Genomic DNA, 10,135 nt, shown 5'->3' on the forward strand with positions numbered 1-10,135 from the left:
TGACAAGCTCCCTTTCATTTTACTAACTACCTATCTACATTAAAAAGCGAATATTTGAAATATTTATGGCTCACTGTACATTTAGAAAGCCTCTGCAATATAGCCAAAGCCCATTAGAGATTTTTTTAATGTAAAAAAAATAAAATGAAGTTTTGTGTAAATATTTTCATAATCATCTTATGCAAATCAGGAATATTTTTCCTTGCTGTGCTCCTAGGTTATAAAAGTAGACTTCAGGAGCACATTCTGAATTCTTTGTTACCCTCTTGAACAAGAATGTTGTGTGATGTATGAGTGTTTGAACTAACTCTGGTTTCTTGCATGTCTAGAAATAGAAAGGGAAACAAATAATATAAAAAAAAATCAAAAGCAGAACTACTTTCGTTATGTGGGGTTGTTACTTTGTTAGGGCTTTTACCAACTCTTTTTAAAGAACAATAGCTTGTTATTTAATGAAATGTCTTGAAAGATTTCTAGCGTTTTTTTAATACTGGTTTCTCACTTGTCAAACAGGAATCACAATATTATCTCTCAGTGCATTTCCAGTGCATTTATGAATAACAATTTCAATTCTTTTGTAATTGATACAAACTTTCTTAAAATTGTTTTCCTAGTGAGATAGGCACATTTTTAGGTTACTACAAATTGCAGAACAAAAATATATCTGAAGATGTGAACAAATACTCAGTTCAATACAAATTCTGTGCAAAATCTTTTTCTAGCTTTATTATTAAAAAAGTAGCATATAGTTTAATCCTGACTAACAGATACTAGTTTAGTTTCTTTTTCTTCATTTGTGATTTAGAAGCCCATTTGCTGTCCAGCTTTAATTATGTTGTTGAATAATGAAGCATCAATGATTTTGAGGAGAGAGAGTTGATTTTGAATAGTGCTATAACCATTCAAGCATAAAACCTCCTATTAAAGTGTGGACAGCTTGCAACATTGAGTCTATGGCTTTCTTTTTTTACTTGGGTTTTGTAGAGCAGGATCCTAGACTTTTACACAGGCTTATCCAGATCTTTGCAGCATAAACAGTATATTGCCTTTGAAGTAAATAGTGTTACAAGCTGAGGATCTCATTAGGTTATTATCTTGGGAGCAGCGTCTGAATTTGAAATGCAGGCTTTTATTCTTTTTACACAGTCCTGGTTTTGTGGTARTAAATATGTAATAAATAAAATTTTAACTATTGTGAGCAGGACCAACGACCTGCAGTATGAACAGACCACACAATTTAAGCAAAAATCCAAAAGTCTATGGTTTTGCTTGAATTAACATAGCTACATAATTTGAATGCTCCTCACTACTCAGTAACCAAATGCATCATTTTCATTCTATTTAAAACATAATTAATATTACAGTTTTACTTGTGTTTTCCTAAATAGAAATATTAGAGTTTCACTTGTAATAATTTCTGAATGGCATTGAAACAATACAATAAATGATCATTTGGAACATCATGTTTTGAGTAGAATGCCTCATACTTTTTTTTTTTTTTTTCATTTATCAGTGGAAATGTAGTTACCTTAAAACTGCAAGTTTGTGCAGGAAAATTTCAGCTTTATTTTTCTTTCGGAAATAAAATTCAAACAAAATGTGTTGATTTAAAAAGTCAGGGCATCCCAGGCTGAAATTGCTTCATGTGTCAAAATGACTCAAGATATATTGTTGCAGCTAAATGCAGCAATAATATGTGTCAGGTGTCATGAGAGTTATAGTACAATTTCCTCAAGTTATCATTCTTCTCTATATTGTTCTCTCTCACTAGACTGCCTTTTCTATGATGCACTTCTGTCCTTATACTCTGAAATAGTGCTTCAGAGGAGCTATAGTTTAGTCCAGGAGCACAAGCCAGAGAGAAGAGAAAGAGACATTTGAAGAATGATATTTGGGCAGTGCTAGCATCTCAGGTACATGCAGTGCGCTGTTGAGTTGAACCGAGCAAAAACAAATTGTTTCTAAAAAGAAAAACAGTATATTTTGACAGCTCTGAATCAAATTTCCTTCTAAGCTCCCAGGCCACTATTCATGATAATAATGAATTTTGTACAGAGATTTTTCAAAGGGGTTTATTTGAACTCAGTATAATACTGATTTTTTTTTTAAGAGACATATATATTCTAAGTCTATTTTATCATTTTATTTGGCCTTAATATTTTGACAACCTTTCCACCCATACTTCATACAGCATGACTTTTGGCACTTGCACATACCTCAAATAATGATTTAAAGATCTTGACAGGAAATTCAGTTAGTAAAAATCATTGTTCATCTTCCAATGTATAGCAATGATATCATAATCAGTCTGGTAACATTGCCAATACATTGCATTACAAGGAAGATAAACTTTCACTTATTTTTCATGTATTCAGAAGATTCTTAATGTAGAGCTAAAGCAAAAGTCTGTTAAATAAAATCATTTGTTATGCCCAAGCAACTTTTATTGAAATCTATGGGAGTTGCACATACAAGTAAAAAAATGGGTCAGTAAAGTTCTTCCATATTCCAAAGGCACAGAAATTTTACAAAAAGGAGAACAATGATAAAAGTACAATTTGTGACAGGTTTCAATACATTTTTAAACATGTCATATTTTCTGGTTCACATAAGCAGTTAAGTATCACCTTGTAATTCAGGACACAGCACAATAAGGTGTGAAATGGAACAGTCATGAAAAGCTAATTTAGGACACAAAAGGTGTTTCACTGACATCCATCATGTATCCTGACTTTCAATATTCATTACACACTATCAGGGTTACTTTCAAAAATAGTTAGCTGATCCTGTAACTACTGTTTAGTCCTTTTTATTTTTTGTAATTTTTTGAAAACCTCTAATAAAGTAATATCAAATATATATGAAATTAGTAGTAGGGTCCTTCCACCCCCCAGCTCATTCATTAAATTTCAATTCAGTTTAAGCCAGTAAACCTCTAGGTAAAATAAACAGTAATTTTACACCTGCAGGCTTTGGTCTTGCAATGATCCAGCACCAAAGATCTGGGCAAAGGTCTGTCTACGCGCCAGTCAATGCAGGCTCAGGTTGCCAGGGAGGTAAACCACCTTGAGACACTGGACTGAAACTCAAGAGACTAAAATCTGCCTAGGACCCTTTATAGGATCTTGGTAAGTTGTTTAATTATTTTTTCTGAATTTTCAATAAACTGTCTTTGAAAAGGGGAATGGCAACTTAGTCTCTTCCCCTTAAGAGTATTATGACAAATTCATTAACATTTGCAAGATGCCCAGGAGTTATCGTGTTCAATTAAATATTTAAATAGGTTGCTAGCCATGTGCTTGTAGCACACTTACAGAGAATGCTTCTTGAGTCTCTGACGCTGAGTGGCTATTGAAATGAATGCTATTTGATTGTGAAATCCACTCCAGATAATTATTTGTATACAGCAAAATAACAACTACTGCACGTTCAAAAGTTACTAATAATAGCAGGTAAGTAATGCTTTTGATATGTCCTTTATGGGTATGTAAGTCTGGCTTTTACCTCTTTGATTTCCTTAGGTAATATACCACTTAATCAAAATGACCACAGGAAGTTGTGAAAGTGGAATCATCAGGTTCAGAAAGGGACTAGATGAATTCATGGGCAACAGGTCTATAAACACAAACTAAAAAGACTAGGCTGGGTGATTACCAGGGGATAGCTTGGTAAGCTCTGCCCAATGAACCAGCAAATTGCAAAGCTGAGATCAATACTGGGGCATGGAAAATGCATAAATGGGTGTATGAACCCATGGATAGATGTTTTTAGCAAGAAAGGCAGTATTTAAGAGCAGTTGAGTCTAAATGTCTAAGTACAGAAAAACATGTGGATGCACAAAAGGTGAAAGAACTATTTATAAGCAATGTATCCTGAGCTAAACCAGCAGTAATCTTGTCATAGTCTTTTCTATAATGCTGAATGGAAGCAATATCCAAACAGGGCCAGTTCGTTTTCCTCAGCCACATTTCCAAGCCCAGCAGAGAGTGTAGCATGCTTTAGCACATGCTGGACTCTTTCTCTTACTTGGGTCTGTCTGTGCAGGCCAGTAACCATGCATGGCTTGCATGTGCTTTCTGAAGAGCATCTCCTGCCAGCATTGTCAGAGACAGAATAACGGGGTAATGGACCACCTATCTAACTCAGTAGGGAGTTTCCTATGGTCTTACAGTAATAATTGTGATACAAAGAAATATATCCATTTCTTTGGTAAGCCCTGATCAGTTACGCTCCTCTGTCATGCAGTGGATGCCATAGATTGTATTATGCCCACATGCAGTGTCTAATCCAAAAATTCAGTAGGAGCACTGCCAGTGATTGCAAATAGCTTTCTATAACATTTGAAAAGTTGGCTAGCCTCTGTGCTAGGAGATTGTCTGAGATTTGCTCTTCTTATAGAGAAATGATACATCAAAGCATCTGTCGTGGGCATCTCTTAATGGAAGGCTGTCAGCTGTAACATTGATGTTAACCAATACAGCTTACCCTTTCTTAAATTCACAGCTGTGCAATCATTATGAAAAAATAAATACAGTCCCTAGATACATTTTTCTTTGCCTTTTGCTTTTTTGCCATCAAAATCAAAATGTATTTTGAGTCAACAGAATATCAGTGATATCAAATTGATGGGATACACATCCTATAACCATCCCACACAGAAATAAAAATTTCCATGACCAGCTGTGACAGACAGAACTCTCGCCAGAGCCAGCCACTATTATGTTCTACCACCACCTGTGATTCACAAAATAATTCCATAATTATTTTTATTGATATAATTTTATACTTAACATTTTGGCATGAACCAATTTTGTAATTTATTTCTCATCAGTGAAATTTCAGCTATTTCTATATTGCCAAAAAGAAAAAAAAAAAGAAAAGATCAAGTCCATTCTCCTTTCATCTCTTCAAATCACTCTCATCCAAAGAGTAGAGGATTATGTTATTTAAGGACTGTCTTAAAACAGGAACATAAAAATGAAAGGCACATCCTGTGACCTTAAGGCCGGTTCTTTCATATCACGAAGTACAGCTAGTCCTTGGGCACGGGCTCTAGTACTTCTTCATCTCCACTGGAAAATGCTTCAGTAAACATAACACCAAATAAACTTTGGTGACTACCACCATGGATATATGCGAAGTAATGTCCATGTGTAAGGTGAGAGCAGTTATTTTTGCTCCAAAGCTTTTCAGGTGATCTTAGACAGCTCTTTGCAGCTGACATAAGCTGAGTTGTTGAATGACTTTTTTTTTTTCCTTGGGAAGCTGTGTGGTGATTTGTGGACTAATGTCACAAATTTAGGGTAGGCATTGGAAGACTACCAGCACTGAAAAATTTAGCTTGTAACCTCAATGCAATGCAGATAAACTACCAGGCCAAACAAAAGCAGAGCCAGAGGTCAAAGATATTCTTTCCACTATATCATCATTAGAATAATTTAATGAGAGGTTTTCATACATGGATGGATACTGGATGGTGACTCTCAACTAAGAACCTAAGTTCAATGTAGTGAAAACATATCCTAAGACATAAGCCAGCTCCTAGGCTTATGGATTTGACAGTCATATATTCCCCAGAAAGCTAGAAACACATGCAAAGAGTGTATCTTTACAAAGTAAAACTACAAACTACTCTGTGATGAAACAACCATGGGTGAAGTTTTAGTTAGCATTCTGATGTATCTGTTTCACAACAACATAACTTTGTCTTTAAGAAGTAAAATTCAAAGGAACTTCCTCCTTTATCACATCCAGTCTCTGATAACAAGCAACCATATAACAGAATCACATTTGTTAACTGGCAGAATTCTGTCCAAAAATCAGCTGTGTTCTTGTTTTCTAGACTCTAGATCCAACTGAAAGTCACCCTAAACCCTGCTATTTTGACTGTGCACTGCTGTTCTAATTTTCAGCCTAAACTTTCAGATGAATTTATATTTGGTTTTGTATTTCTGTTGTTCTTCACTTTAAAAATGTGTCTTTTTTTTTTTAAAAAAGTGATTTTTGCTAAGTCAACCACTTCTGAGGTTACCTGCTGCCTTAGTGCAGTGTAAAGGTATACACAATAGTATACGAGCTCGTGTACCTGAATCACGACAGAAAAATTTCACTGAATAATACTCCTTTTTCCTGAGACAGGGAATGCCTCATTCCTGTATGTAAGGTCCCTGAAAACTTGCAGTGCACCACGGGGGTAGTGTTGCAGCTGATACTGGACCTAGTGAATTACAGTAAGAACAGCAGAGATTGCTGTCATAGCCCAGGCCGCCACTTTACAAAATGATCTTGCTGTTGAATTCCTTAATACAGCATCAAAGAAAATTCACGAACCAAAAAAAAAAAAGAAAGAAAGAAAACCAAAACCAAGGCTAATATTCCTACCAGCTGTACTGCAGGACCTTGAGCAAGAGGTTTTACCTAGCTGAACTCTCTCTGTTATCTAAGTTCGCCCAGACAGATAGCTACGCTCCCCTGAAACGTCAGTCTATAGGCTACTGCAGAACAGCCGCTGTTGCTATGCAGCCGGAAACAACAGCAGGATTGTTCTGCCACTCCTTGTTTCGCACACATAAAAGACGTTGTAATTTCATGCTGTCAGACCGTAACAAAAACCCTGTGTTGAAGGCAAGAACCTGGCTTGGCTCCTACAGCTCCGCTAACCAAACAGCTCCCAGTTCAACACACTCACTCATGGCTACAGCTGGGACTCCTACCTAGAAAGTTAAACAGCTTTCTTGCAAAGGAGAATAAGCAACAGGGAGGCAGAAAATAGAAGAGTGAAGAAAGACAAAAGCAACTGAGTGAGAGAAAGGAGGTAAAACAAAAGAAAGGGCGGGATTATTCCTGATGGGGTAAACAGCTTCAATTTGATTAAAGTGCTTGACAGAATACATGGAGAATCAGAAAAAGCAGTTAATGCATACAGAAAAAAACAAAGTTCATATTTCAAGAACATGAACCATTTACTCCATGTAGCAAGCCCTGCCACAAATATATTTCCCTTCTCAGTCAGCACCACCTTTCTCAGGGACCCTGGTCCTGCAAGCACTTAAAAGCAGATAACTGACTAATGGAATTACTCATCTGCTAAGAAGTGTCCATGGGTTTGGGAACCTGGTCTGTAAAGTGTATATTTTTTTTTCCACAGAATCTACGTTATCAGTTACATACGTTGAATAACTGAATGTAATTCTAATTAATTTACATGTAGCCTGGATACCCTACTTTCTACTGTTATCTTTGGAGCAGAATGGGGGTTGATATTGTTACTCTTGCAATACATGTAGAATAACATTCCTGTACTTTGAATCATATATTTGGAGGAAGTTGAGAGCATATTCCTGTGCAAAGCTCTGGCATCTGCGCAAGGCCCTCTAATTGCTGTTTCCAAAGAGGCGAGTGACAGTTGGGGCTACTGTGCAATAAGAATCTTGAAACAAAGCGGAAGAGATTAATGAATTTCAAACAATGAAAAATATTTGCAGTACGGCCTAATATGAATCATGATGAGATTCCAGCATTTAATTAGAAAGAATATATACTGGATTTTCCATCTTCACACCATTTGCTAAATAGTGCACTTGACTCATCTGATTGAATCGCTTGACTAACGAAAGAAATGGTACTTTTCTACCAAAAAAAAGCACACGCAATTCCGGTAAAGTTATCTTTGCTTTTGTAAGGAGCAGATTGGACTCTGCCACCCGGCCCAAAAGCGTGCCCTGCTCTCTACCCCGCAGTGCACGGCCGCTGCCTCATGCCGCTGCCGAGCATTGCTCAGCACTGCAAGGGGTGGTGGGCTCCGCCGGGGACACAGCGGCATTTCGCGGCAGGTATCACGGGCCAAGTAACATCCCCTCAGCCAGAGGCCACACTGTGGCATCCTAACTCACTAGAATAAATACTCTCCCCGCCCTGAAAAAATGTTGTGATGGTTTAGAAGCTAATTTACTTACTGTTAAAAGCTAACCATGGGAGTTTAGACAGATGTTTGTACTTTGAAAAAATAGCAATCTGACACATGCTGCAAGCCTTTGAAAGCCTCTTTCCTCACCAGGCGCTGAAGAAGGGCTCAACCGCTTTTAAAAATTTTAAAAACAAAGATGAACATTCTCTTTGTTCTGTGGTGTTAGTGAACTTTGAACCGTTGCTATCTCCACAGGGAAAACAAAGACATAACACTCTCTGGATCCTCCTGTGTAAACTGATTTGAGGGTCAGAACTGCACATCAGCCGTGGGAAGAGGAGTGCTTATAACTGCCAGTTTAAAACAGAAAAAAGGCAGAAAAAAATTAGACCTCGGTGGATGGTGACACAGCTAGAAGCTGCATTAGAAATAAGCTGATACTGTGTTTGGCAGACTTATTTCATGAGTGTGGGCACATTCGTTCTGTAAAATATGAACTATAGTATTTTTCCATATATGGAAACCTTTATAATTTTTAAATTATTCCCACTATGAATGTCACTCAAAGCCAACACAGGTGTTAAGCAAGAAGTCAAAAAAAAAAAAAGTCAAAACCTTTTTATGATGACTGAGGGCCTTTGCAGGACATGTAGCTGACCCATGTGAAAGTCACAAGCATCATAGGAACAGCTCTTCTAAGTTCCCACAAACTAATTTGCAGAAGAGCTTCTGGTCTCTGTGGCTATTGAGCACTGTGAAGAGGAGATTATTCTACTTATTCATTCTGTAAACATGTAAGCAAGCTCAAAGGGAAATCAGTGCAAAGGAGTTTCTGAAGGAAATTAAATCAGCTTTATACTATATCATATTATATCAGCATAAAAACTTTGGCAAAAATTTGTAAATATATATTTTACTAAAACCTCATTAACACCTCATTGGATAAGCAACCAAAAACTGTATCAGAATTCCATGGAGCTAATTTTCAGATCAAGAAAAAAGCTGCAAATCATTTTTTTTCTTTTATAACCTTTTAATGTAATGAAACACTTTCAACTTACATTTAATCATCAGGTTAGCAAATATAACATACAGCTAGAATTGTAATCTACTTATAGATCATCATATTAAAAGTACTGTTATACTAAGGCTCTCCAAGACATGTTGTACCTCATTTCTCTCCAAAAAGTATTACTGAAAGAGAATTTTGCAGTACTTCTACTAACAGTAGCTACACTAGCTACATTTGCTGTTAGATCTGTACAAAACTACATCCCTCCCCTTGACATCTTGAAGAATATCAGAAGATCTCAGGGTGTATGCTTGTACAAATTTATACATTTCTGTTGTGTTACAAACTGATCAGTCCAGTGCAGTGACTCAGTGACAGAACCAAGAAAGAATATAGAAACCCTTAATATTATGGATATCATGCATATTGACGGCTTTGTTTCTGCTTATTTTAACAAAGAAAACAATGTTAACACAAGGGTATCAGCAAACACCATAAACTGTGATTTTCTAAGTATTACAAATACATATACATAACTTCAGTATAAATTGTGAAGTAAAGCTGCTTCCTTATAGTAAACCCCACGTAAATGATAATCATTGCAACTGAAGTCAAAGACTGTGAAATGACGTATTGTACACTGTTAGGCATGTAACAGGAAAAACTCCCATGAGGATGGTTCTCTCATTGAGCCCTAACAGAATCATACATGATATCATAACTGGTTGCTTCAGAAATTGCAACAGTTGAGCGTGATCTTATGAAGAGTAACCAGGTAAGAGCGCAGGAGAACAGAGGATGTACGGGAAGTACCTCTGATGGTTTTGTCACCGGGGAGAATGTGTTCAGCCTTTGTCAGCAGCGATTAGTCAGGTGTATCCAGAAAAGATCTCTGCTAGGTAAGAGTAGGAAGGGCATGGCTTGAATACTAAAAAGTAGCTTATGAGAAAGGTTGGAAGGCTATGCTAAAGCAGTTCTTAAACTTAATTTCCCACGAGACAGTATTTTCTCCGTGTAAGTCACTGATTAATTTATCGTTTGTCCTTACGGTTACATTGCACACCTCCGACGTGCTCCGACTCGCTCTTTATGACGGGGGGGAGGGGGAATCCCCCCAAAATTTGAAAGCCACGCAGGAAGCGCGGCCGCGTCCCAGCCAGCCAGCGCCAAAGGCACCGCGGCGGCCGGGGGGCAAACTCGCCGCGCGTGTGCGAGGG

This window comes from Apteryx rowi, unplaced genomic scaffold (assembly GCF_003343035.1).
Source record: "Apteryx rowi isolate R43461 unplaced genomic scaffold, aptRow1 scaffold_717, whole genome shotgun sequence".
NCBI classification, from domain to species: Eukaryota; Metazoa; Chordata; class Aves; order Apterygiformes; family Apterygidae; genus Apteryx; species Apteryx rowi.